At 40.9% G+C, this 27,219-nt stretch overlaps 1 protein-coding gene across 2 annotated transcripts in view; it reads right to left on the bottom strand.

The window, feature by feature from the left end:
• SLC22A10 (solute carrier family 22 member 10) overlaps window positions 1–27,219 on the bottom strand; it is a 96,351-nt gene that overhangs the window by 28,278 nt on the left and 40,854 nt on the right. For both annotated transcript variants that reach the window (XM_016921102.2, XM_016921105.3), the window contains exons 3-4: window positions 15,981–16,095; window positions 14,790–14,971 (exon numbers count right to left, since the gene is read on the bottom strand). The gene's annotated coding sequence lies outside the window, so the exon portion shown is untranslated. The remainder of the gene's footprint in view (window positions 1–14,789; window positions 14,972–15,980; window positions 16,096–27,219) is intronic.

The raw sequence follows: 27,219 nt of genomic DNA, 5'->3' as shown, positions 1-27,219 counted from the left end.
TAGATAATAACACCTCGAATAGACCTCGAGGAAACACAAGAATTAAGCCAAGGAGTGACAGGAAACATCTAGGGAAGAATGAAGAAGGAAGCAGGGCAGTCTGCTTGATTAGCATTGTCTGTCAGCTAAGAGAGCCTCTGCAGTGTAGGAAAAGGGTAAGTTAGAGATCCCCAGTGGTCCACATTTCCTCCACAGACTCCTGTAATCCTAGCCATGGGATAGCACCTAGAGCCCTGTGGGTTTTCAGACTAACATAAGGAACTGCCTGAAGACTGTGCAATGGCATTGCTCCAGAGAGGGAGGTCATGCTGCATCTCACATAACCTCCCCCTCAAGACCTAGGTGGCTACAGCATGGCACCATTGGGGGAGCCCAGCCTATGGCACCATTTGGGGAACAGCCACCACTGCTGCTGGCAGCTGCCACCAGGCTGAAGCATGAACCACTGGTTGCTCCCGGTAGCAGCAGGTCACCCTGAATTTGCCTTCTCAGGGCCAAAGAACAAGTAACTGGCAGCAACTTTGCTGTCCACAGTAGTAGGGTGGCACCATATTTGTATGTGCCTTGAGGGCACTCACTCCCCACTCACTGCCACCACTGTCACCCCCATCATAACACTCTGCAAGGGTCTGAAGATAACTCCATGCCTGCCCAACAAAGCCACCACCCATATACAACAGCAGAGGACCCAAGGACAGGACCACTAGGTCTGGCTCCACCCACCACTCCCAGTGCCTGAGCACTCCATCCAAGGATCTGGGGAATCTCCTTGCAGTGTCCACTACTATTGGTACTTAGCACTCCTCCTAGAGCCTAAGAAGCAGCCCACACAGCCTGTCACTACAACCACAGCTAGCACCCATCTCCATGCATCACCTGTGGGCCTGGGGACTGGCCAGTGCAGTCCATCACTGCCACTGCTAACACCAATGCAGACCACTTGTGAGCCAGAGAATACTCCCACCACTGCTACTGCCATCACCCATTTCATGCATGCTGCCCAAAGACCTAAGAACCTGCCCACTAGCATGACCCATTATTGCTACTACTGGCACCTGAGCAAGTTGCCTGGAGGCCCAAGAATCAACTAGCCCATAACTGCTAACACCACTGCCAGCATGCAATGCCCTGGAGTCCAAGGACAGGTATGCTTGGCCTGCAGCTGCCACAACTGTGACCTGAGCACTGGCCCAACTGGTGTCCCCATCTTCAACAAAATTTCACCACAGCCTCCACTTAGAGCCACTTCTGAGGCCACTGAGACAGTGCCCACTGACACTCTTTACAGTGTAGGAAATCATATGAAGACTATACTATTACAGCACCCAAAATCAAAACCAAAATACCATACAAACCAAAACCATAGATAAACTATCAGAAAAGATGAGTTCATGTCCTTTGTAGGGACATGGATGAAGCTGGAAACCATCATTCTCAGCAAACTATTGCAAGGACAAAAAACCAAACACCGCATGTTCTCACTCATAGGTGGGAATTGAACAATGAGAACATGTGGACACAGGAAGGGGAACATCACACACCAGGGCCTGTGGTGGGGTTGTGGGAGGGGAGAGGGATAGCATTAGGAGATATACCCAATGTTAAATGACGAGTTAATGGGTGCAGCACACCAACATGGCACATGTATACATATGTAACAAACCTGCACGTTGTGCATATGTACCCTAAAACTTAAAGTATAATAATGAAAAAGAAAAGAAAAGAGTTCTCCCCTATGAAAGCAGATTAAAAAAAGGAAATGATGGTTATGCCACATCCATATATATCAATATTATTAATATAAGGACACAATAAATATGAAAAAGCAAGGAAATGGGATACTTTCTAAAAATCACAATAATTCTCCAGCAACAGATTCGAATAAAAAAGAAATTTATAAAATGCCAGGAAAAAGATTAAAAATATTAACATTAAAGAAGTTCAATAAGATACGAGAGAACACACAAAGAACATAAAGAAATCACAAATACGATTCAGGATATGAATCAGAAAATTGCCAGAGAGATAGATATGATAAGAAAAAGAACCAAACCGAAATCCAGGAACTGAAGAATTCATTAAATGAAATTAAAATATATGCCCAAAGGCTTCAAATGTAGATGAGATCAGGTAGAAGAAAAAATTTCATAATGTGAAACAGGTCTTTTGAAATCACACACTCAGACAAAAATAACAGAGAAAAATAAGGTATGAATAAAGGCTTTGTGACATATGAGACACCACAAAGTGATCAAACATTTGAAATTTTCATGTCCCAAAAGATGAAGAGCAAATGAAAAAGATACAAAGCCTATTTGACAGAATAGTAGGTGAATACTTCCCATGTCTACCAAGATATTTAGACATCCAGATATAGGAAGTGCACACATTCCCAAATAAATACAACTCAATATCTTCTCCATGACACATTCTTGTCAAACTGTCAAAAGTCAAAGACAAAGAGGGAGTTCTAAATTCAGCAAAAGAGAAGCATTTCATTCCTTATAAGGGAACCCCCATTAGGCTACCAATGGATTTCTTAGCAGAAACTTCACAGACCACGAGAGAATAAGATGATATATTCCAAGTGTTGAAAGAAAGAAAAATCTTTCATCCAAGGATACAATGCTTAGCAAAGTTATACTTCATAAATAAAAGAGAAATAGTGTTTCCCAGACAATCAAAAGCTGAGGTAATTGATAAATGCTAGACAAATCCTATAAGTCATGCTTAAGGGATTTCTAAACCTGGAAGTGAAAGAATGTTATCTATTAATACTACCCTGAATACACATGAAAGTATAAAACTCACTGGTAGAGCAAACAGACAGTTACCACTGTCAAAAGCCAACAAACCACACTGATAAACAATAAGAGAGAAAGTAAGGAACAAAGAGCATACAGAATTACCAGAAATCAAGTAATAAATGGTAGTAATAAGCCCTCATATATCAATAACAACCTTGATTGTAAACAGATTAAACTTTACACTGACAAGATATAGACAGGCTAAATGGATTTTTAAAAATTACCAAATATATTCTGCCTGTAGGAAAATTATCTTCTCTGTAAAGACAACAAGTATAATGAAAGTAAGGGGATAGAAAATGGTATTCCATGTAAATGGAAACCAAAAGTGAGCAGGGTGACTATACCTCTATTGCATAAAACAGACTTTAACTCAAAAACAGTACAAAGAGACAAAGAAAGTCATTATATAATGATAAAGGGATCAATTCAGCAAGAGGATATAACAATTCTAAATAGAATATGCCCCACCCTGGGGAACCCAGGTATATAAATTGAATATTACTAGATCTAAAAAGACAGGTAGAGTTCAATATAGTAATACTTGGGAACTTCAGCACCCCACCCACAGCATTAGACAGAATATCTAGATAGACAATTAATCAAAAAATGGATTTAAACTGTTCTTTAGACCAAATGAACCAAATAGACATTTACAGAACATTTCATTCAACAGTTACTGAACACACATTCTTCTCATCAGTACATGGAATACTCTTCAGGGTAGACCATACGTTAGCCCACAAAACAAGTCTCAATAAATTTTAAAAAGTTAAAATCATATCCAATATCTTCTCAGACCACAGTGGAATAAAACCAGAAATCAAAAACAAGAGGAACTTTGGAAACTATACAAACACACGGAAATTAAATGACTACTCTGGAATAATCACTGGGTCAAGAAAGAAATTAAAAAGTGAAATTCAAAATGTCTTGAAATAGATGAAAATTAAAACACAAACATTAAAGATTAAGAGATACAGCAAAAGTTTTGCTAAAGTGAAGTTTATAGCAATAAATGTTTATTTCAAATAAGGTTTCAAATAAACAATATCACAGTGTACCTCAAGGAACCTGAAAAGGAGGAATAAATCAAGCCCCAAAATTAATAGCAAGAAAGAAATAATAAAGATTGGAAAAGAACCAAACAATATAGAGACTTTTTAAAAAGCACAAAGCATAATGAAATGAAAGATTGGTGTTTTGAAAAGACAAACAAAATGGACAAACTGCTAGCTACACAATCAAGAAAAGAAAAGACACAAAATCCAAATAAATAAAATTAGAAATGAAAAAGGAGACATTACAATAGAGATCACAGAAATACAAAAGATTGTTTGAGACTATTATGAGCAACTGTACACTAAGAAACTGGAAAACCTAGAGGAAATGAATAAATACCTAGATGCCAACAATCTACCAAGATTAAATCAGGAAGAAATAAAAACCTGAACATATCAATAAAGAGTAAAAATTTGGAATCAGTAATAAAAATTCTCCCAATAAAGCAAAATTTAGGACTAGATGGTTTTACTGACAAATTTTAACATTCAAAGAACTAGGCATACTTCACAATGGCTGACTAGAAGCAGATATCGTGTGCTGCTCTCACAGAGAGGAGACAAAGTGGCAAGTAAATAGCAGATCTTCAAGAGAATCATCTAAGACACCATACTGGATTTCACTGAGGAAGTGAGGGGACCCACAGAGGAAAAAAAAGGAGCAAAACTGGGCAGCTGCCCACCTAGGACTTGTATGAAGCTAGGAGAAGCTCCCTAACATGGGGAAAGGGTGAGTGAATGAGAGTCACAAGGGGATCCACACTTCCCACACAAGTCTTCATAACCCTGAACATGCTTGAATCCCTCAGACCCCACGCATCAGGCTTCTAGCCTAACACTGAGAGCCTCCTGGAGTTTTTGCAAAGACACCACTCAACTCCACATGGAGATCTACAGGCCCTAGATCCCTCAGCAGCCCAGAATCAGCTGCCGTATCCCCAGTAGAGGCCAAACTCACAGTGTGGAGAAGCAGTCAGGCTACACCACTCCTTGCTAGGCAAGGCTTGGCTCAGTCTTCCACTACAGCCACTCCAACCTTGTCTGAATTCTGTGGATGGGCACAGCTCAGCATTACCCCAGAAACAGCCCATATGGCAAAATGTGTAACCCCTGCCCACACTGCTCTGAGCCAAACAAAACTAGCTGACTTGGGCTGCCAGCACAGCAGCCCAGCCCTTGCTTGAATTCTATGGGTGGGCAACTGGAGGTAGAACTGGAGAATTATCCAACCAATTCCAACTCTTACCAGCATTCTTCCATGAACCGCCTGGATGGCAGACCATGTGACTCATGCCCCACTGCTCTGAGCCATGCAAGGCTTGGCTTAGGCTTCCAGTGCAGTAACCCCACCCCTGCCTGAACATTGCAGTGGGTTGCAGCTCTGCAGCTCTGCAAAACTCCCAGAGGAAACAGACAATGCTTGGCACTTTTACGTGCCTCCGACAGTGAAGTTCAGCATCATTTGGGTGGGAGGGAAGTGCAAGCATGCCATATACCTCACAGCCACCAGTCTCCTTTGCCCCAGGTGGAGGTTCCAGCCATCTCCAGTGAATGGCCCACAGCAAAGCCACTCTGCCCTAACCTGAACATCTCAGCCCTTCTAAAAACCCAACCCCAACAGGCCTGTGATATTTCTTCAGACTCCCACCACCTAAGAATTCTGCCTTCCCCTCCCTGAGAGTTTGGCTGGTGACCCAGGAACCCACCCACCACCCAACACAGCCAACACCTAAACTCTGGGCTAGCCTGACCATGGTCCAGTGCCTTCAGGACTCATACATGCTGTCCAGAAGGTTATCTAGGGGCCTGGGAACTGAAGAACTACCTAACCCATTCCAACTCTGCTTGCACTTAACACCTTCCCTCAAGGCCTCGGGTCAGGCCAACCCAGCTGACACCACCATAACCAACATTCACTCACTCACAAGCGCCCAAAGGTGAAGCCCCAATTTTACAAGAAGCAGCAGTGCTGCCACATCAGAGAACAGGTGGGCCTAAATGCTATCTATTTCAGATAAAGTGATGAGAATGTGCACCAAAATCACTCCCACAGAGAGTCACAAAACAGGCATTTCCCATGACTCTCAACCACATTGCAGCCAAGAGATAGACGACAGTATTTTTCTGACTAGGAGTCATGAGCCCTGAAACAGGGGTGTGATAGGGAAACAGATCATATTCCTGCCTATCTAAGACAGAGCAGGTGCAGTCCAGTCAAACTTCCCCCCAGAGACTTCAAGGCTCTTTACCAGGAGCTCTTCCCAACCACCCTCATCAGGACGGGTGTCTTTACTTGACATTGGGATATTTGTGCACAAGCCAGGAACCCCAGCTCTGCCCAACTGTGTCCCCTCAACCCCATGGAACAGGAAGCTCAGGACACCAGGCACACCACTGTTCAGTTCTTCCCTTGAAATAACAGAGAGCACCTCACAGTAAACAAAAAACAGACTCATACCCATCTGCTTGTGCAGCAGCTGGCTCTTACCTGCAAACACCATCTACTGGCCTGTGGGTCAAACTTCACAGACCGATACAAAACCTACTGATAGAAATGCACAGGAATAGAGAACCAGAGCCAAAAGACTCTACCCTGTCCAGATAAGAAAAAAACAGAATTCTGCCAACATGAATAATTTGGATGTTTTGACTCCACCAAATATTGCTGTAGCTCTACAGCAATGGTCTCTAGCTAAAATGGGGGCAGAGAGATGACAGATGGAGAATTCAAAGCATGGATTGCAGGGAGACTCAATGAGATCCAAGATAAGGTTGAAAATTAACACAAAGAAATCTGTAGTGCAATCCAGAAAATAAAAATGTAGACATCTTAAAGAGAAAGCAATCAGAGCTAATAAAACTGAAAAGCTCACTTAAAAACTTCAAAATATAATTGAAATCTTTATCAATATAATAAAACAAGTGGAAGAAAGAGTTTCAACTTCCTAAATTGATTGAAACCTGTCTCAGAAACTTTTTGATTTCCAGAAGGGACTCCTCCAAAACAAATTCTATGAAGCCAGCATCAGTCTGATACAAAAATCAGTTAAAGACAACAAAAATAGGAAACATCAGGCCAATATCCCTGATGATAATGGATACAAAAATCCTAACAAAACACTTGAAAACTGAATCTAGCAGCACATGAAAAAGCTAATCCACCATGATCAAGTAGGCTTTATTCCTAGGATGCAAGATTGGCTCCACATGCACAAATCAATAAATGTAATCCATCACATAAATAATTTTTTTAAAAAATCTCAATTATCATCTAAATAAACACACAAATAGCTTTTGATAAAATTCCTTATTCTTTCATGATAAGAGCCCTCAACAGACTAGGCATCAAAGGAATATACCTCAAAATAATAAGAGCCATCTGTGACAAGCCCACAGTAAACATCATACAGAATAGTCGAAAACTAGAAGCTTTCCCATTGAGAACTGGAATAAGACAACTATACTCACTCTCACCACTCCTATTCAACGAAGTACGCAAGTCCTAACCAGAGCAATCAGGCAAGAGAAATAAATAAAAGGCATCCAAATAGAAAAAGAAGAAAATTCATCTCTCTTCACTGATGATATGATTCTATACTTAGAAGACCCTAAAGCTGCCACCAAAAGGCTATTAGAGCTGATAAATGACTTCAGTAAAGTTTCAGAATACAAATTCAATGTACACAATTTACTAGCATTTCTATACACCAATAACATTTAAGTTGAGAGTAACATCAAGAATGCAATTCCATTTAAAGTAGTTGGGAAAAAAACTAGCTTGGAATACATCTAACCAAGGAGGTGAAAGATCTCTACAATGAGAATTACAAAACACTCCTGAAACAAATCATAGATGGTACAAACAAATGAAAAAATCCCATGCTCATGGATCAAAAGAGTCAATATCATTAAAATGGCCACAAGTCCCAAAGCAATCTACAGACTCAACCCTACTCCCATCAAACTACCAAGGTCACTTTTCCCAGAATTAGGAAAAAAAACTATTCTAAAATTCATATAGAACCAAAATAGAGCCTGAATAGCAAAAGCAATTCTAAACAAAAAAGAACAAAGTTGAAGGCATTACACTACCCAACTTCAAACTACACTGTAAGGTTACAGGTACAAAAATAGACACAGACCAATGGAATAGGATAGAGAACCCAGAAATAAACCTGCACCAACCAAATCCAGCAGTACATCAAAAAGCTAATCTACCATGATCAAGTAGGCTTTATCCCTGGAATGCAAAGTTGGTTTAAGATACAGAAATCAATACATGTATTCACCACATAAACAGAACTAAAAACAAACACCACTTGATCTTTCCAGAAATTATGGGTCCAACTTGCTGCAAGTCCATAGATATCCCCAGGACCTATTATTCAATCAGAGAATAGCAGATTTCAGCACCCTTCCCTAGTTGTGACCAAAATCCTAAGGGAACTGCTTTCCCATGCTGGACTTTCCAGAGGTCCCAACTGGTTCCCTTAGGGCTTATAGTTACATCCAAAGACTTTGGTATCCCCAAAGAAACTATCAAAAGAGTAAACAGTCAACCTGCAGAATGGGAGAAAAATATTCACAAACTATACATCTGACCAAGGTCTGATCTCCAGGATCTATAAGGAACTTCTACCCCAAAGGGGGTAGCCTAAGGCTTGTGCCTGAGCCCCTAGTATTTTAGCCTTCTCTAATGCCTCATCTTGCTCCTTATGCAGTACCGACTAGTTCCATTTTTCACTAGTCTGTATAGGGGACACAAAGAGCTAAATATGGACAAAAAGCCTACAAATATCCCAAAAGACCTAAGAAACTTTGTAACTGATTTTTTAAGTGTGGGAAATTGTTGTATTTCATTAATGGCTACACCTGGGATAAGGCATGTCTTACCAACCAAGTGACCCTGAGGAACTTTACAAGAAATCCTGGGCCTTGTATCTTTTGGGAATTAATGGCTCATCCTCTGGATTGGAGAAGGTTGTTAAATGAGTCAAGGTGTTGCTATAGCACTGACAAGTCTTCAGAGGTTAGCACAAATCATCAATGTAATGAAACCATTTAACGGTAGGTGGCAGTGGGCATAAAGTTAAATATCTAGAAGTAATTCCATGACAAATAGTGGGGCTATGTAGAAAACCCTGGGACAACACATGGAATCTCCATTATTGACCATTCCAAGTAAAAGGGAATTGATCCCATGTGTCAGGGTATAAAGCAATAATGAAGAAAGCATTGGCCAAGTCTAATAGCATGGCAAGTGCCTTGAGTTTGTATTAGTTCTTCTATCACTTGAGCTATATTAGGAATACCAGCATGTATCTCAGGAATCACCTTATTTAATTTCTGGAAGCCTACTCTCATGTGCCAGGTGCCATCAAGTTTCCTTACCTGTCACATAAGACTGAAAGAACTCAGCTGGCCATATAATATTAACTTCAACAAGCTTCTGTACCATGGCTGTAATCTCTTCCATCCCACCAGGAAGATGGTAGTGTATCATACTGATAATGCACCCTAGGGGAGGGATGTATATAGGTTCCCATTTTGATTCCCTTCTCAAAATAGCTTTTTTGTAATTTTATTTTTTTATTTTTATGATTATTATTTTTATTATTATTATACTTTAAGTTTTAGGGTACATGTGCACATTGTGCAGGTTAGTTACATATGTATACATGTGCCATGCTGGTGCGCTGCACGCACTAACTCGTCATCTAGCATTAGGTATATCTCCCAATGCTATCCCTCCCCCCTCCCCCCACCCCACAACAGTCCCCAGAGTGTGATATTCCCCTTCCTGTGTCCATGTGATCTCATTGTTCAATTCCCACCTATGAGTGAGAATATGCGGTGTTTGGTTTTTTGTTCTTGCGATAGTTTACTGAGAATGATGATTTCCAATTTCATCCATGTCCCTACAAAGGACATGAACTCATCATTTTTTATGGCTGCATAGTATTCCATGTTGTATATGTGCCACATTTTCTTAATCCAGTCTATCATTGTTGGACATTTGGGTTGGTTCCAAGTCTTTGCTATTGTGAATAATGCCACAATAAACATACGTGTGCATGTGTCTTTATAGCAGCATGATTTATAGTCCTTTGGGTATATACCCAGTAATGGGATGGCTGGGTCAAATGGTATTTCCAGTTCTAGATCCCTGAGGAATCGCCACACTGACTTCCACAATGATTGAACTAGTTTACAGTCCCACCAACAGTGTAAAAGTGTTCCTATTTCTTCACATCCTCTCCAGCACCTGTTGTTTCCTGACTTTTTAATGATCGCCATTCTAACTGGTGTGAGATGGTATCTCATTGTGATTTTGATTTGCATTTCTCTGATGGCCAGTGATGATGAGCATTTTTTCATGTGTTTTTTGGCTGCATAAATGTCTTCTTTTGAGAAGTGTCTGTTCATGTCCTTTGCCCACTTTTTGATGGGGTTGTTTGTTTTTTTCTTGTAAATTTGTTTGAGTTCATTGTAGATTCTGGATATTAGCCCTTTGTCAGATGAGTAGGTTGCGAAAATTTTCTCCCATTTTGTAGGTTGCCTGAATAGCTTTTACTGCCCAAACTTGTGTGGAATTCTCCCAAAGATATTTGTAAAGTTGAAACCAAAGTCTAATCTTTTTAGTCACTTGCTTCTTATTGATTTTTTTAACCCATACAGCTGAAAGCCATACTGCCAAATGCTATAACTTGGTCTTCACTAGCTTCCTTATAGATAACGCCTCTGATGTATATGTCACCATGGTAACAATTGTTTGCTTTTTCAGGAACTTAGGGGCAGCCTTTGTCCAGCTTGAACTGGTTGAGACCACCAACCCTTCAACTCAGTCTGTTCAAATGCCCAAGTGACCATTTAATGTCATAGGGCCAAAAACTTCTCCCTCAGATCCTGCTAATACTGCCATTTTCTGAATATGTGTCCTATGAAGATCTATGAACTCTGAATATGTTTGCGCAGATCACCAATTACCTCATTTACCTCCATTGCCAATCACCTTTTCCCACACCTTAGACCATTCTGCTTTTTTATACCATAAATATTCCAAGCCCTATCTACAGAAAGGCAGATTTGACAGCTATTATCTCATCTCCTGACTGGGTGGCCCTGTGAATAAATCTTTTCTGTATTGCAAAACTCACTAATCAGTGATTGGCTTTCCATGCAACTGGCAGAATGGGCCTAGTTTTGTATCAAAGTTCATCCTAAAAGGATGTCCATACCAAAGATATTTTCTGGAATAGGTGAGATTAAAACAGTATACTAACCAGGGGGGACTCCACTCAACACCAAGGAGGAGAGGAGTTTGTTTTACTCAGATTGTTCACCCCTGTAATAATCTATAGCTGCCCAATTACCAGGGTATATCTCTGGATTTCCATGAATTAAGATACAGTCTACATCTGTGTCTACTAACGTTAAGGTTCTTTGTTTTTTTTGAAGTCCACTAGATTTTGAGCTTCACATGGCACCTCTAGTTGCCCCCTGTTGCTCACAAATGGAAGCAACCTTAGCCCCACCCCTAGTCTCTAGGCTGGGGAGGCTTCCATCTCTGGAACATGGTAATTGAAGTAATTTTATGTAAAGTTTCTTTTCTTTTGGTGGGGCACTAAGAAGGAGTCTAAACTAGTGATCAGGAGGAGGTCTTTCCAAAGGCCCACTAATATGGCATTGGGTTGCTGGTCTATGTTTTTCTTTGTCTAGCACAGGTGAGATCAGATCACACCACACTTGTTTCCCAGTAATCCTATCTGGGCCTTTTAGACCTCCTTTTTTCAGGCTGGCAGGTTTGGCTTCTCCATTTTTTCCTTTTTCTTTAGTAACCAGTTGGACCTTATGTCTTCACTTTTCAGTTTCTCCAGGATCAGCTATAGCTTCCTCCATATTATATACATCTTGTCTCACAAGGGAGCTCAAGAAGGATATGAAAGAACCATGCCAATCATAAAGGGCACCTTGCAATGACTGATTTTTATGCCCATGGCAAACACAACTTTATCTGGTCCTAAAGTTGTTAGGCATATATGACCTGATGCTTGCCAAACTCCCATAAATCGCCTTGTGCTTTCTCCAGATATTTTCATGCTGAAATCTGACCCAGGAAGTCATTTGGCCAAGCCTCCGTCATAGCCAAGATAATCCAGTCCGTAAGACTATGATTGCCCTCAAGAATTCTAGCATTATGCAAATGCTTCCTCAAAGGAGGATGAGAGGTTATATTACTAATTTTTTCAGCTTCACTCCCTGCTAGGGAAATGCCATCCACACCAGTATCCCCTACTGCACCATCCATGTGGCTATGCCTTCTCTCAGCAACTATGCAAACATTTTTCCTATGTACAATAATTCTGCCAAGATGTACTCTCAGACAGTTAAGTTTTCTGAAAAGGCTGTCTGATATTGCCCAGCTGCATGTGTTAGGCATTTGCTTTCTGCTGTATGAGCGGTCTTGCTCTCAAAAAGGGAGGTTGATTATCCTCTCCCTCCCTGAAAGAACTTTTGTGTCTTCATCTGACTCACCAATTGGTCCCCACAAATTTCAGGTCTTAACATTCCAGTCCATAGACCTAAAACCATAAAAATCCTAGAAGAAAACCTAGGCAATACCATTCAGGACGTAGGCATGGGCAAGGACTTCATGTCTAAAACACCAAAAGCAATGACAACAAAAGCCAAAATTGACAAATGGGATCTAATTAAACTAAAGAGCTTCTGCACAGCAAAAGAAACTACCATCAGAGTGAACAGGCAACCTACAGAATGGCAGAAAATTTTTGCAACCTACTCATCTGACAAAGGGCTAATATCCAGAATCTAAAATGAACTCAAACAAATTTACAAGAAAAAAACAAACAACCCCATCAAAAAGTGGGCGAAGGACACCAACAGACACTTCTCAAAAGAAAACATTTATGCAGCCAAAAAACACATGAGAAAATGCTCATCATCACTGGCCATCAGAGAAATGCAAATCAAAATCACAATGAGATACCATCTCACACCAGTTAGAATGTCAATCATTAAAAAGTCAGGAAACAACAGGTGCTGGAGAGGATGTGGAGAAACAGGAACACTTTTACACTGTTGGTGGGACTGTAAACTAGTTCAACCATTGTGGAAGTCAGTGTGGTGATTCCTCAGGGATCTAGAACTAGAAATACCATTTGACCCAGCCATCCCATTACTGGGTATATACCCAAAGGATTATAAATCATGCTGCTATAAAGACACATGCACACGTATGTTTATTGTGGCACTATTCACAATAGCAAAGACTTGGAACCAACCTAAATGTCCAACAATGATAGACTGGATTAAGAAAATGTGGCACATATACACCATGGAATACTATGCGGCCATAAAAAATGATGTTCATGTCCTTTGTAGGGACATGGATGAAACTGGAAACCATCATTTTCAGCAAACTATTGCAAGGATGAAAAACCAAACACCGCATATTCTCACTCATAGGTGGGAATTGAACAATGAGATCACATGGACACAGGAAGGGAAACATCACACACTGGGGACTGTTGTGGGGTGTGGGGAGGGGGGAGGGATAGCATTAGGAGATATACCTAATGTTAAATGATGAGTTAATGGGTGCAGCACACCAACATGGCACATGTATACATATGTAACAAACCTGCACATTGTGCACAGGTACCCTAAAACTTAAAGTATAATAATAATAAAATTAAAACAAAAACAAAAATTCCAGTCCAATTTAGCAAGGACCACTCACACATTTGGCCAGTGCAGCTTCCTTCCTCCCTGGAAAACACAGCAGCAGACTAGGATTTCCAATTGTGACTTTGAGTTTCGAGCTTATCCATCAGATTAGATGCTAACATGGATGTGAAATTTCTCATTTGTTTCTAATTGTAATACTTCCTCTAGCTTTTGTACCTTCATCTCAGCTGCTAACTACACTTCTGTGGCCACTTGCAAATCTGTAACAGTGGCCAACCTACTGTTGACACCACCTAGCAACCTTCATTACCCCAGTGGTCAGACAGCTTTCTACTAGCAAGCATTCTAGACCCGTTGGCACTTTTGAGGTGTTACCCTACTCACACAGTGGTCTACAGGCATCTAGTAAACAGAAAACATCATTCCATATAGATGAAGAGGACCACTCTGGAATTTCTTCTACTGATGTGTCCTTACTCTTGCCCAAACTTTGGTTCCTAGTCTCCTCCTGCATGGATTTCCAATTATTTTGTGAAAGGAACATATATGCAAAATGACCCCCCAAATGGGGAAGGAGCCATAAAACCGAAGAACAAGGGAGACAAATCCAGTTTGTTGGCAGAAGATGATTTATCTGGAAACTTATGGACAGACATATGGTCTTCAGTGGCAGCAAGACAGACAGATCACCACACTGTTATCCCCAGAGCTTATAGACAATAGGGAAAGACTGTATGTGCTCTATACAGACAATTAAAGGTGATGCTCCAGAACAGACAAGAATGCTATGTCTGTCATGGCCTATCATTCGTGTGATGACATTAAAATTGCTTTGATCTGGCCGGGTGCAGTGGCTCATGCCTGTAATCCTAGCACTTTGGGAGGTCAAGGCGGGTGGATCATGAGGTCAGGAGATCGAGATCATCCTGGCTAACACAGTGAACCCCATCTCTACTAAAAATACAAAAACTTAGCCTGGCATGGTGGGACACGCTTGTAGTCCCAGTTACTCAGGAGGCTGAGGCAGGAGAATCACTTGAACCTGGGAGGCATAGGTTGCAGTAAGCTGAGATCATGCCACTGCACTCCAGCCTGGGAAACACAGCAAGATTCCATCTAAAAAAAAAATTGCTTTGATCTAAGGGCAGGATACATGATGAGTACATGTTCTTACACGAGAGATGGTAAATAAAGTAGAAATCAAGAGACATACCCAGGATTGGGGTTAATCAGCAGTCAACATGGCAGATTAGCATCCAAGATGAAGTCACTTTTATTTCCACAAGTTGGGAGACATCTCTGTCTGTCTGTATGTCAAGAGTTTGGTGATCCTTGGATGAAGCTTATCTTACAATACAGAATTCTTTTGCCTGTGTCCTGGGTTATCTTGCCTCCCTAGAAGGTAAAGAAGGTTCTGATTCAACTTATTTACTGGGAGGTATATTCAGATTTGAAGGCAGCATCTTCCTAGGGCATCTTTCTATGCAGACTTGTTGAAGAGGCCTCAGTTTTTACAGCAGTGTTGCCCTACCAAAATTTCTCCAGTGATTCAGTATACAGTTTGCTTCCACTAAGCAAATAGAGATGTGAATACTAGTTTTGCCCCCTTGCAATATTGAAAGGTATCAATGAGATCAAAGGAAAGAACTGAGCACAGTAACAAATCAATTCAAACATCTTACAGAACTTAAATCAAGTCAGCAAAACAACTAGTAATGTTGGAAGGAAAGAAAATAATAGATGAAAATCAGAGCCCATAGGCACAAAAAACAGGGATAGCAGTGGTGGTGCCCAATGGGAATTTGACTTCAACAAGAAAGTGAGCAGCTTTCCTCTTTCTTCCATCGAAAGAGTGAAAGTGTGAAAACTCTCATTACAGTACCTGGGTTTCTTTTGTCCAGTTAATTCTAGATTCTGTGAAACAGAAGAAGCCTGGGTGCCATGAGGGTGGAATGAGAATTTTACAGGTGAGTGTTTGTATCATTACTCATAGTTTCCTAATTGCCACCAGTCTGATCCTCCACTGTGTACCCAACACTGAACTCCCTGCCAGATTTTGTTAGGCTTTATACAGTGTTCACATCTTACTATCCCAGTCAACTTAATGGGGCATATTACAAGATTTCTCCATGTTACATTTCCCTGTAAACCAAGGAGGGTAATACTCATCTCACCGGGTTGTTGTGAGGAATTAATAACACATGCACAGAAATCACCCACGCCAGTGTGTGGCACATAGGAAATGTCAGTATATTACTAGTGATCATTATTATCCTTACTAATGCTTTTTTCTCTGCATGCTTCTTTACATCCTTATTACTCTAGGGATACATCACTATTTTGATCTATAGAGCATTAATTCTCTTTCCTTTTTGTATCTATACTTGGTCATCATGGTACTTACTAATTTTCTCTCCTTTGGATTTTCTGTGTTTCATGGGAGATTTGAGGGATGGGGCACAATGGTTTCAGCTTTTTCTCTTCCAGCCATCTTGACTCTAGATATGCCATCATTGTTTCTGAGCATAAAAACAATCATTTAATTAATGAGATGAAAATAAGTCATTTATTAAAGTGAGTAAGAGGCTTTTCTTTGGAGTTAGACTACCCTGGGTCCATATTTTGGCTCTACCACTTATACTCCGTATATCCTTTGACAAATTATTTAGTGTTCCTAGGCCTCTGTTTTCCCAGGGGTAAAATTTAGATAATTTAGTGAGAACTGAAGGAAAGAATATGTTAAAAGTGCTTACAACAGAATTGAATACTCAGTGAATTCACAACAGTAATCATCATTTTTTTTTTAATCATTTTACTCATGTGGCTCTGAATGGTTTGCTTTGCTGGAACATTGACTTCTCACTATTTTTAGATAGTGGTCAGTAATTTTAGTAAAATAGAAACCTGATTTGTGCCCCTTCAAAATTCCTATGTTGGAATCCCGACCCCTAATACCTTAGAATATAACCATATTTGGTGATAAGTTAAAAGGAGGCCCATATGGTGGGGCCCTAATCAATACAACTGCTCTTCTTATAAGAAGAGGAAGAGAGCCAGGGGCGGTGGCTCACACCTGTAATCCCAGCACTTTGGGAAGCTAAGGCAGGCGGATCACCTGAGGTCAGGAATTTAAGACCAGCCTGCCCAACATGGTGAAACCCCATCTCTACTAAAAATTAAAAAAATTAGCCAGGCGTGGTGGCGCATGCCTGTAGTTCCAGTGACTCAGGAGGCTGAGGCAAGAGAATCCCTCGAACCCAGGAGGCGGAAGTTGCAGTGAGCCAAGATTGCGCCATTGTACTCCAACCTTGGCAACAAGAGTGAGACTCCATCTCAAAAAAAGAAAAAAAAAACGCAGAAGAAGAAGAAGAAACAAGAAGGAGAAGAAGAAGAAAAAGAGACACCAGGTATGCACATGCATAAAGGAAAGAACATATGAGGACACAGAAAGAAGGCAGCTATCCACAAACCAAAGAGAGAGGCTCAGAAGAAATCAAATCTGTTGATACCTTGCTCTTAGACTTCCAGCCACCAGAACTGTGAGAAAATAAATTTTTGTTGTTTAAGTCACCCAGTCTGTGGTATTCTGTTATGCAGCCCAAGAAAACTAAGACATTTCTAACAATTTACAACAGCATCTCACGATTCCTTAGATTTAATCTTTAGAATGAATCCGTCAAAATCGTTTCCTGAAAGAGAATCCTTGCAGGCTGGGCAGAAATCTGCATTTTAAGATGTTTCATGGATGATCATTTTGAAATTCAAGGATAAGAACCTCTAGTTAGTCTGCAGAATAAATTCTACAGGCTTTGCTTGTTTGATTTGGCTCTTCATTCAATCAACCTACCTTCTCTCATTAATACCCTTCATGTTTTGCAGCTTCCAGCTTTTCAATATCCTATAGGTGCACAGTTATACCACACCATTTTGTTATAATTGTACACTTATTATTCCCTCATTTAGAAATTGGCTTTTTTTCATTCACTGTTTCATTGTCTCAAGAATCTTCCCCTAAGAATAGGTAAAAGTTAATTTCTACAGTGATGACTCCTTTGTCCCATGGCACCTACCCAGGAATCATTGAACAGTTTCTCTTTAATTCTTCCATAGGACACTGTCTATTTTCTTTATAGTTATGACATTACAGTATAATTATTTATGTACATATCACTTATTAACTGGAATATGAAACTTTATAACATTGATGTCATATATTACTTATAAACATATAAACATTTTACTTATAAACATATAAACAGATTAAGTATATAAATAAATACCATTGCTTTACAGCAACAGCAGCAGAAAGTTCAAAATGCTATTTGAAAAAATCAACAAATTTGGTGAAATAAACTGTCACATAAAGACACTATTCCCTTCCTGTCTACCTCTTATCTTTATTTCCCTATTTCAAAAATCTTAACATCACTGTCACTGGTATGATTTGAACTGAAGCAGAACTTCAGTTACCAAAAGTCAATGTTTATACTTAACATTCCACCTGCTTTAATTAGACAAGAGCAAGACTCTTGTGTTCATTAGTGTTCACTAACTTTTAGTCAAAATTCAGTCCTCAGCAAGAAAAAGCCATTCTCTTTGCACAAAGCATAATAAAGCAGTACACTTTTAAGTATCCAATATCCCTTTTCTGAAAAGAATGGCATACCATTGATCAGGTATAATTTTAGGTGTATTTTAGGTTGTGTGGAAATTATATCCACCTGCAAGTCCACTGTTGACTTCTCAGAAAGCTCAGAGATCAGGATCTTTCACAGAGTAGTCCTTTAAGAATATTCAGTTGTCAAAAGATAGATGTATCTTTGCCAAATAATTATATCTGTGACTTCGCTGAAACTATCTAGCTGCCTAAACTCAAAGGACTTGAGGAAAGTCCTTCCATTGCTCTTCTGCAGTGGTGTGACAGGGCCCACTGAGAAGAAAATGGTGTAAGGATCCACATGGCACTACTGTGACTTTGTGAAAGGGAACACTTTCTTCTTCTGAACTTATCTCTACAAAGTCGTTGTGCTTCCTCTTGGGGATCACCTGTTCTGTCTTGATGGGTTTTAATATGCTCCTGGATCAAGTGGGTGGCCTGGGGAGATTCCAAATCTTTCATCTGATTTTCCTTACAATCTCCATCAGTATACATTATCCTTATCTTCTGTTGGAGAATTTCATTGCATTCATCCCTGGTCATCACTACTGGGTCCACATCCTGGACAATGACACCGTCTCTGACAATGACACTGGGACTCTCAGCCAGGTTGCCCTCCTGAGAATTTCCATCCCACTGGACTCAAACCTGAGGCCAGAGAAGTGTCGTTGCTTCATCCATCCCCAGTGGCATCTCCTTCACTTGAATGTGACCTTCTCAAATATGAGTGAGCCAAACACGGAGCCCTGTGTTGGTGGCTGGGTATACCACCAAAGCTCCTTCCTCTCCACCATTGTGACTGATGTAAAGGGACATGTTTAGATCTTCTGTTTATATGATCAAGATGTTTGGAGTTAACACAAAGAACAGACTTGCTTTATACCCTTAGTCCTCAGATGGTTACTGTTATCAGCTCTTTCTTCATTCCTTCAGCAGGTAGCAACAAGTGCTCACCAACTCTACAATACAGTCAAGTGCATTAGTATTGAGTGAATGGACCGAACAAACTAAACATGAACCTGCTATTATATCGTCTAACTTAGTGAGAAAGACCTACAGTGTTTAAAGTAATTGAAATACTGTTTGGCAAACATTATGCTAGGTTAGTGTTCCCAATACTCATTGCAAAACTGATACCCACAGCAAGTAACCTCTGAGTACAGAATCCAGGGATCAGTATTTTTGAAGCACTTCAAGCGATTCAATGTGTGGCCAAAAAAAAGATAGTTATTGTAGTAGTTGAATTATAAACTGCTAAGTGAAGTCAATGGCAAGGCCCTCATGTGGCCTACATGATGAAAAAAAGCCTTCCTGTAAAATTATGGGTTTCTAATATATTTTTAAAATTTAGGTAACTGAAGTTTTTTTAAAAAAATTGTGTCCTTATATGTTTTTAATTATAATACCCAAAGAATGTGTATGACAACACAATAAAAGGTGGTCTGAGGGAAAAATGAATAAAGACATGTAGACACACGAATACAGACTGTTGGAAGGCTGGGAATTGAGAGCGAGAGGCAGCTGCATTTGAAAGCCTGAAATAAGTTTAGTTTTAGAATTTGGGCTACTAGAGCATAGTGTCTATAGATGAATCTAGAGAGGGAGGCAGGACCCGCATAGCTGAGGATTGTGTACATATGTCGGTGTTTGGAGTCAGTTTCCATTAAAGAGCTGAAACTCTTCTCAAGCTCTGCTATGCTGATTTCCTTCTCTTCTAGTGGTACCTGGTATGTGAATCTCAGTGACTAAAATTAATCGGGTGGTAGTGGCACACTCCTGTCATCCCAGCTACTTGGGAGGCTGAGGCAGGAGAATTGCTTGAGCCTGGGAGGTGGAAGTTGCAGTGAGCTGAGATCGCACCACTGCACTCCAGTCTGGGTGACAGAGTGAGACCCAGTCTCAAAAAAAAAAAAAAAAAATTAATGATTCAATCCCTACTTAGGGCTGGGTCACTGCTGGGAGGTCTAATATATGGCCATCTTTCAGACAGGTGAGTGTCATTTCACTTTCTTTGGGGCTATTTTTCAGGTGATATATTCATTTCTTTATTTTATAAATATTTAGTAAGCGCTAACTGTATACTTTGCATTGTGCTATGTGCTGATCTCTCTTTCTGACTTCAGGAAGCTACAGCTGATTAAGAATACTTGGTGTTTGAATTAGAAATTATAGTTGGATATGATCTGTTCATTGTACTGCATCAACGAGGACAGAAAAAGACATCTAAATCAGATTCAAAGAAGTTTCAGGAAGGGATTTTTAGAGTAGTTTACAGGATTTTAGGTTTACATTTAGAAGTTAGCTCAATACAGGGAGAGGAAGGGGGTTTGAGGCAGAAGGTGCCTTCCTGTTTGAAAGCACAAATTTGTGAAACAGTGTTATTGGCCTTGAAAATATTCTGAGCCACCTAGATCCTGTGAGATAAATTATTACAGACACTTTTAGACTGGCCATATTTTCCTACCTGCAGTGTAAGTGCTTATGTGCAGTGGATAGTCATTATAAAACCTGAGGGTTGTGCAAGCACTGTGGCACTCACAGGATTGGAAGACATTGCACCTCTAACCTGGATGCTGATCCTGTGGAATAGCTTTAATAGGTAATTTTTGCAAAGAAAGAACCCAGGATGACTTGGCTTAAGGATGAGATATTTAGGGCTTTCTGTGTCCTGGCAGAGCTCCTTCTGGAGGAGGCAGTCAACCATGGCTGTCACTGAAGCATGTCACCCACAAGGACACTGAGGGGAGTTTAGATGCTCAATGCCATCTATCTAATAGTCTCAGTTAAAACTTGTGACCTTTGAGTCTATCTCACTTACATATTACCTGTATATATTTCTGGGTTAGAGAGTTCATTTTCCCCTTGTGTTCAGACTTAGGCCTCTGTGCCATTAATTCGAATAGCAGAATTAATTAATTAATTAAACATTCGAATTTAAAAAGTGAATAAATAAGGTTTCTCAGGTCATAGGTCCAAGTTAATATCCATTAACAGTAAAAAGATGGGCAGAGGGGGCCAAGATGGCCTATTAGAAGCAGCTGCAGTTGGTGGCGCCCACCAAGAAGAGCAAAAATGGTGAGTGGATCCTGTGCCTTCAACTGAGGTATCCAGGTTCTCTCATTGGGACTGACTAGGTGGTTGGCATGATCCACTGAGAGTAAGAAAAAGCAAGATGGAACGAAGGCCCACCCAGGAGCTGCATGGAGTAAGGGGAGCCCCCACTCCCAGCCAAGGGAGGGAGTGAGTGATTGTGTTACCCTGCCTGAGAAACCACGCTCTTTCCACGGATCTGTGCAACCCATGGATCAAGACATCCCTTGTGAGCCCACACCACCAGGGCCTTGGGACCCAAGCACAGAGCTGTGCAAGCTCTCGGTGGCTGCTCAGGTTGCAGCCAGTGGCAGCAGGACAGAGACTGCCTAAGAAGACAACCATCACTGTGGCTCTAGTCTGCTGTTCTCCCCTGCTGGTGCCAGGAAGACTGGGCAGTTTGGACCAGCAGGAATTCTCCACAGCACGGAACAGCAGCTGTGGCAGATTGTGGCCAGACCCTGTGGTCCCAAATGATTCCATCCCTCTGATGTGCTACATTATCATGTGTGAAATGTCCAGAAAAGTATTATTTCATTATAGCATATGCTCAAAGTCCAGAATCTTACCATTTAAATGAGGTTCAGGTGTAAGTGAGACTACTTACATGGAGTTCTCTGGCTTTTATCTTTGTATTTGTTAATCTGTGAAACTGAAGAGACAAGACACTTGTCTCCAAAACACCCAACACACAATAATAATACAAGCATCCAATTACTACTGTAGACATTCCCGTTCAAAATGGAGGAGACGTGAGACACAAGGAGTTCAGAGCAATTATGAAGTGCACTTAGGCAAATATTAGAAGTTCCTTGAATAGGTCTGGAGGCATGAAAAATGAAAGCAATTTGGCTCTCAGCCACAACCTCATGCCACTTGGATCCAACATTTTTTTTGAAAGACAGAACATGCCTCTAAGTGAATAGTATTCTCAGCTACCTTCCCACCCAGAGCATTTTGAGGACTACACAGCCTTTTTATTTTTGTACTGTCTTTGCCTCTTGCAGTCAAATTGGCAGCATTTTTCTGATAAAGATTTCTTTAAAAAGTTGTGGATGTTCTGTGAATCTCTTTGTGGTTTATCTTATTAGAGAAAATCTACCCCAACAAATATCTTTGAGATAAACTTTTCACCTTGGGCTTCTGCTGAGATGGTGAAGAAACAATGCACCTAAGTATCCTAGAGCCTCTGTTGTTTGATTGAGGGGCATGTCCTTAATCTTTTTAAAGGCTCTTTGTTTCTCAGTAATACACGGAACCTTTGACCTTTCTGGGACCTTAAGAAATGTTGTACCGGGCAGACCTGGCAAGATGGCCAAATAGGAACAGCTCCGGTCTGCAGCTCCCGGTGAGATCAACATAGAAGGCAGGTGATTTCTGCATTTCCAACTGAGGTACCCAGCTCGTCTCATTGGGACTGGTTAGACAGTGGGTGTAGCCCATGGAGGGTGAGCTGAAGCAGGGTGGGGCATTGCCTCACCCCGGAAGTGCAAGGGGTCAAGGAACTCCCTCCTCTAGCCAAGGGAGGCCTTGAGGGACTGTGCCATGAGGAACAGTCCCAGCCCAGATGCTATGCTTTTCCCATGGTCTTCCCAACCCACAGACCAGGAGATTCCCCAGGGTGCCTACACCACCAGAGCCCTGAGTTTCAAGCACAAAACTGGGTGGCCGTTTGGGCAGACACCAAGCTAGCTGCAGGAATTTCTTTTCATATCCCAGTGGTGCCTGGAATGCCAGCGAGACAGAACCATTCACTCCCCTGGAAAGGGGGCTGAAGCCAGGGAGCCAAGTGGTCTAGCTCAGTGGATCCCACCCCCATAGAGCCCAGCAAGCTAAGATCCACTGGCTTGAAATTCTCCCTGCCAGCACAGCAGTCTGACGTCGACCTGGGAACTAAGCTTGAGCTTAGTGTGGGGAGGGGCATCTGCCATTACTGAGGCTTGAGTAGTTGGTTTTCCCCTTACAGTGTAAAAAAGCCACAGTGAAGTTTCAACTGGGCAGAGCCCTCCACAGCTCAGCAAAGCCACTATAGCCAGACTGCCTCTCTAGATTCCTCCTCTCCAGGCAGGGCATCTCTGAAAAAAAGGCAGCAGCCCCAGTCAGGGGCTTATAGATAAAATTCCCATCTCCCTGGGACAGAGCACCTGGGGGAAGGAGTGGCTGTTGGCGCAGCTTCAGCAGACTTAAACGCCACTGCCTGCAGGCTCTGAAGAGAGCAGCAGATCTCCTAGCACAGTGCACTAGCTCTGCTAAGGGTCAGACTGCCTCCTCAAGTGGGTCCCTGACATCCATGTCTCCTGACTGGGAGACACCTCCCAGCAGGGGCTACAGACACCTCATACAGGAGAGCTCCGCCTGGCATCTGGTATGTGCCCCTCTGGGATGAAGCTTCCAGAGGAAGGAACAGGCAGCAATCTTTGCTGTTCTGCAGCCTCCACTGGTGATACCCAGTCAAACAGTGTCTGGAGTGGACCTCCAGCAAACTCCAGCAGACCTGCAGCAGAGGGGCCTGACTGTTAGAAGGAGAACTAACAAACAGAAAAAAATAGTATCAACATCAACAAAAAGGATGTCCATTCAGAAACCAATGCCAAAGATCAAAGGTAGATATACCTATGAAGATGGGGAGAAACCAGCACGAAAAGGCTGAAAATTCCAAAAACCAGAATGCCTCTTCTTCCCCAAAGGATCACAACTCCTCACCAGCAAGGAAACAAAACTGGATGGAGAATGAGTTTGACAAATTGACAGAAGTAGACTTCAGAATGTGGGTAATAATAAACTCCTCCAAGCTAAAGGAGCATGTTCTAACCCAATGAAAGGAAGCTAAGAACCTTGAAAAAGATTACTGGAACTGCTAACTAGAATAACCAGTTTAGAGAAGAACATAAGTGAGCTGATGGAGTGAAAAACACAGCACGAGAACTTCGTGAGGCATACACAAGTATCAATAGCCAAATCAATCAAACAGAAGAAGGGATATCAGAGATTGAAGATCAACTTAATGAAATAAAGTGTGAAGACAAGATTAGAGAAAAAATAATGAAAAGGAACCAACAAAGCCTCCAAGAAATATGGGACTATGTGAAAAGACCAAACATGCATTTGATTGCTATACCTGAAAGAGACAAGGAGAATGGAACCAAGTTGGAAAACACTCTTCAGGATATTATCCAGGAGAACTTTCCCAACCTAGCAAGGCCGGCCAACATTCAACTTCAGGAAATACAGAGAACACCACAAAGATACTCCTTGAAAAGAGCAACCCCAAGACACACAATTGTCAGATTCACCAAGGTTGAAATGAAGGAAAAAATGTTAATGGCAGCCAGAGAGAAAGGTCGGGTTACCCACGAAGGGAAGCCCATCAGACTAACAGCGGATCTCTCTGCAAAAACCCTGCAAGCCAGAAGACAGTGGGGACCAATATCCAACATTCTTAAGCAAAGAATTTTCAACCCAGAATTGCATATCCAGCCAAACTAAGCTTCATAAGTGAAGGAGAAATAAAATCCTTTACAGACAAGCAAATGCTGAGAGATTTTGTCTACGCCAGGCCTATCTTACACGAGCTCCTGAAGGAAGCACTAAACATGGAAAGGAACAACGGGTACCAGCCACTGCAAAAACATGCTAAATTGTAAAGACCATCGATCTATGAAGAAACTGCATCAACTAATGGACAAAATAACCAGCTAACACCATAATGACAGAATCAAATTCATACATAATAATATTAATCTTAAATGTAAATGGGCTAAATGCCCCAATTAAAAGACACAGACTGGCAAATTAGATAAAGAGTCAAGACCCATCAGTGTCCTGTATTCAGGAGACCCATCTCACATACTGAGACACACATAGGCTCAAAATAAAGGGATGGAGGAATATTTACCAAGCAAATGGAAAGAAAGAAAAAAAAAGGTGCTGGAGAGGATGTGGAGAAATAGGAACACTTTTACACTGTTGGTGGGACTGTAAACTAGTTCAACCATTGTGGAAGTCAGTGTGGCGATTCCTCAGGGATCTAGAACTAGAAATACCATTTGACCCAGCCATCCCATTACTGGGTATATACCCAAATGACTATAAATCATGCTGCTATAAAGACACATGCACACTTATGTTTATTGCGGCATTATTCACAATAGCAAAGACTTGGAACCAACCCAAATGTCCAACAATGATAGACTGGATTAAGAAAATGTGGCACATATACAACATGGAATACTATGCAGCCATAAAAAATGATGAGTTCATATCCTTTGTAGGGACATGGATGAAATTGGAAACCATCATTCTCAGTAAACTATCGCAAGAACAAAAAACCAAACACCGCATATTCTCACTCATAGGTGGGAATTGAACAATGAGATCACATGGACACAGGAAGGGGAATATCATACTCTGGGGACTGTGGTGGGGAGGGGGGAGGGGGGAGGGATAGCACTGGGAGATATACCTAATGCTAGATGACGAGTTAGTGGGTGCAGCGCACCAGCATGGCACATGTATACATATGTAACTAACCTGCACAATGTGCACATGTACCCTAAAACTTAAAGTATAATAAAAAAAAAAAAGAAAAAAAAAAAAGAAAAAAAAAGCAGGGGTTGCAATCCTAGTCTCTGATAAAACAGACTTTAAACTAACACAGATCAAAAGAGACAAAGAAGGGCATTAGAAAATGGCAAAGGGATCAACGCAACAAGAACAGCTAACTATCCTAAATATATATATGCATCCAGTACAGGAGCACCCAGATTCATAAAGCAAGTTCTTAGAGATCTACAAAGAGACTCAGACTCCCAAAAATAATAGTGGGAGATTTGAACACCCCACTGTCAATATTAGATGGATCAATGAGGCAGGAAATTAACAAGAATATTCAGAAATTGAACTCAGCTCTGGACCAAGCAGACCTAATAGACATCTACAGAACTCTTCAGCCAAAATCAACAGAATATACATTCTTCTCAGCACCACATCGCACTTATTCTAAAACTGACTACATAATTGAAAGTAAAATACTCCTCAGAAAATACAAAAAACAGAAATCATAACAAACAGTCTCTCAGACCACAGTACAATCAAATTAGAACTCAAGATTAAGAAACTCACTCAAAACCACACAACTACATGGAAACTGAAAAAAAAAACTGCTCCTGAATGACTACTGGGTAAATAATGAAATTAAGGCAGAAACAAATAAGTTCTTTGAAACCAATGAGAACAAAGGCACAATGTACCAGAATCTCTGGGACACAACTAAAGAACTCTTTAGAGGGAAATTTATAGCACTAAATGCCCACAAGAGAAAGCAGGAAAAATCTAAAATCGACACCCTAACATCACGGTTGATAAAACTAGAGAAGCAAGAGCCAACAAATTCAAAAGCTAGCAGAAGACAAGAAATAACTAAGATCAGAGCAGAACTGAAGGTGATAGAGACATGAAAAACCCTTCAAAAAAATCAATAAATCCTGGAGCAGGTTTTTAGAAAAGATCACTGAAATAGATAGACTGCTAGCAAGACTAATCAAGAAGAAAGGAGAGAAGAATAAAATAGACACAATAAAAAAGTGATAAAAGGAATATCACCAGTGATCCCACAGAAATACAAACTACCATCAGAGAATATTATAAACACCTCTACACAAATAAACTAGAAAATCTAGAAGAAATGGATAAATTCCTGAACAAATATACCCTACCAAGTCTAAACCAGGAAGAAGTCCAATCCCTGAATAGACCAATAACAAGTTCTGAAATTGAGGCAGTAATTAATAGCCTACCAATAAAAAAATGTCCAGGACCAGATGGAGTCACAGCTGAATTCTACTAGAGTTACAAAGAGGAGCTGCTATCATTCCTTCTGAAATTATTCCAAACAATA

The sequence above is a fragment of the Pan troglodytes genome, chromosome 9, assembly GCF_028858775.2.
Source record: "Pan troglodytes isolate AG18354 chromosome 9, NHGRI_mPanTro3-v2.0_pri, whole genome shotgun sequence".
Lineage (NCBI taxonomy): Eukaryota > Metazoa > Chordata > Mammalia > Primates > Hominidae > Pan > Pan troglodytes.
The sequence above is the reverse complement of the archived record's forward strand: the minus strand, read 5'-3'. Positions and strand labels throughout refer to the sequence as shown.